The sequence below is a fragment of the Bactrocera neohumeralis genome, chromosome 6, assembly GCF_024586455.1.
Source record: "Bactrocera neohumeralis isolate Rockhampton chromosome 6, APGP_CSIRO_Bneo_wtdbg2-racon-allhic-juicebox.fasta_v2, whole genome shotgun sequence".
NCBI classification, from domain to species: domain Eukaryota; kingdom Metazoa; phylum Arthropoda; class Insecta; order Diptera; family Tephritidae; genus Bactrocera; species Bactrocera neohumeralis.
The window spans coordinates 15,472,404-15,475,741 of NC_065923.1; positions in this window are offsets into that span (position 1 = coordinate 15,472,404).

Below are 3,338 nucleotides of genomic sequence, written 5' to 3' on the forward strand. Positions count from 1 at the left end.
GCTCAGTTGTCAGCTTGTACGGTTAGAAATGTCAGCTTGACAATTATTACGTCAAATTTTCCGGCGCAGCTGCAAGCAAGCAAGCTACAACAACAACAAAACCAACAAACAGCCAATCATACAACAAATGCAAAGACAAATAGTCGGCGCAACCAAGCAACCAAACTGCGCGGCTCGCTCTAGCCAATAATGTATTTATGCGCATATCAACAAGCTGACACACACACACATACATACATACAAATGTGAATATGATTTTATGAAGTGCGCACAAATTCTCCTTTTTATGGTAATTCAAGTTACTCGCATTCATTTCATTTCAATACAAATGTTGCAACTTGCAACTGCAACATGCCTGCCGCATCGCTGCGGTTGCTCAGCTGGTTTGCGTGCCGGCAGAAGCCATATAACCGCCAACATTCGCAATAACTTATCCGCAGCCACTTCCAATGCATTTGTATATGTATGTATACATATGCATATATATGTGTGAGTGCGTCTATGTGTTTGTGGATTTGCAATGCAAATGCCGCAGTCTTCGTCATCCTCGCATTGGCCAATTGCTGTTTCCACATTTTTTTCGCAATAAACTTGAAAATTCATAATTCTCAACAAGCTAGTTGGAAATTTAATATTTGCATAAATCAGCTTAATCTCGCAAGCACACATACATACAAACGTTTAGTACTAGTAATGAAGCGTCTCCTCTGTCCACAACCTTACATGCACACATGTCTGCTTCGCTTGTGGGTGGCGTGATCTTGTGTGCATCTGTAGTGGGAGATCTCTTGATCCGCGCATTGACGGGTTCATTTGTATTTTTATAGCTTATTAACCGATTGTGTCACACATTATCCTCCCATTTGTGGCGTGCGTCTTAAATATTAATCCATTTGCCATAAAAGTGGCATTTTGATTTATGGCATTTCCGGAAAATACTAAATTTTTATGAGCAAATTTTCATCGCAAACTCAATCAATGATGGCAGACAATATCTGGGAGGGCTAAATGATTTTAGAAAGCTCCAAAATGATTGTGACGATGAGTTTTTAACACCAATTTTAGATTCAAGTGATGGCTTTCGATTTTTTATTTCATAAATTGTTTATTAAAGCTGAATAAAACACTGTTAATAATAGTTTTTACATTACTGAACTTGTGGAACGGTTAAAAAACGTGCTCTCTAAGGAATTTTGGTCGACTTCAAAGCTTTTTACATACAAAAACTTAACCCAATTTACATATTCGTGATAAAATTGTATATTTTTCTCATTATTTGAACAAATTAGGAAGGGAATTGTCGAGTTCACTGCTCGTGATAAACGAAGTAATTTCGAATGATCTCCAGCTTTTACTAATATCCTTAGTATATGTATAGGAACTTTATTAACATGTTTTATCGATAGTAAATATGCAACAACAAAGGCAAAAAAGGCCTACTCGGTATTCTTTTTCCAAAAAAAAAAAAATTATATAAATATGTTATTGTTTACAATGTTGAGATAAAGGAAAAATCTTTCAAATTGCCTCATTGTTATCTCATCTTTAGTGTCCATTTATTTGGCTAAAAGTTTTGAAAAGCACAAAAATCTGGATCTCATGCAACCATTCAAGCTTCCTGAATGTTGCAATATCTTCCAGGCGGGAGGCTTTGAGGTCAGGAAAGCGGCTCGGATAGCTAACAAAGTAGGAAACAGCATAAAGAAGATCAAAGTATAGGTAGATATCCTGACTGTATTTAAGGCAATAATCTCACATCGCACTACGTGAGAGAATGTTCTTAGAAGCACGTAGGTAGTAAAAAGAATGGCGGCCAGAAAGCGGTTGCATATATACTGCGTTCCAGGTCACAAAGTAATTCCAGGAAACGAATTAGCTACTGAGATTGCCGAAAGTGTCATCCCTCGGGCTACCGAATTAGTACAGGAAATACGAAAGTCACTAAAAACGATATGCAAGAAATTTTCGCAAAAGGCTGACAGAGGAACAGGGTGAGATGGAATGTCTTAAGAGCATGGAGGTTAACAGATTCATGGATCCTCGAAGAAAGTTGGCATGGGCATTAGTAACGAGGACATGCGGAAAGAGTGCCAAATTTATCATCATTAGAGCGCCGAAGAAAAACACGCATGACGTTCTTTTTGACGAATACAAACGGTCCTTCTGGCATTGTCAAGGACCAGCGTGACAGCCGGTCACATACTAATCTTGCAACGAGGATTTTATTCAGTTATTCCGCTTGAAAATGCAGAGGTATTATTGTGTTTCATGGAAGAAACCTAATAAATTACATAGGTATATGAGTAATGATATATTTTTCATCGGCAAATTTTCAAGTATGTCAGTATGGCTGATAAAAGCGTTATATCCATGATAGCCCACAACAGATCATAGAACATGCCAACAACAAACGGCAGATGGTGGCAAAATAAAAATTTTTCTCTCGAAATTCATACACCTCACTGTGCTGATAACAGGAATATAATGTTAAATAGAAGGAAACTCATGGGCTAATAATTTAAGGTACCAGGGTCGTGTTAACAGAAGGATAGCGGGAGTCTTCTTCTGAGTTAAAAAGTTCACACAGAAAAGGTGCTACCATAGCTGCATTTATTTGGTGTTCCGATTGATACTCTCAAAAATCAGACAAAAATGTTTTTCGGTTTCAAAGTTGCCAACAATTATGAGGCGACATCTCGTAGAGCTTTATTTGCAAGTCTGTTTCTCTTAATTAAACTGAAATGATTCTGAACTGTGGTAAAATCGTTTTTCATTTATGATAACAGCTTGGAATTCTCCATATTATTGTTTGTCTTAGCCATAGTTTGAAGTTAGAATATTTTACTATAAAAACCAGAAAAGCCTGAGCCAAGTCAGTGACGCTCCAAATTCATGTTTCCACACTCTTTGTACCCGAATGTATCGATGAGAAAATTTATATGACTTTCCGTTCGTTGGACTTCATTTTTGAAAACTATACTTTTGCAACACTTTTTCTTGGAGAAAGCTAGAGTGCTAATAAAAAGTGAAATAAACAAGTGTTTCACAAGTTCAATAAAACTGAACGATGTGAATTTCAGCAGCAAGAATAAGCGAAAAGCCGCAAGCAATCACCGCCAAAGCAAGCAGCTAAATAAAAACCAAATGCTTCGACACTTTCTACGTGAAAATTAACGTTTTTAGCACAACGCAATTTCGGTACATTTCGTTTCGCAAGTGCCGTGCTATAGCAACAACAATAAAAAGACATAAAAACTGTGACAAAATGCAGGTGTCTGCACTCAACTGTCAAATCGATTGCGGTAAAAAGAGGCGCGGTGGCGTTAGTCACATCGAAA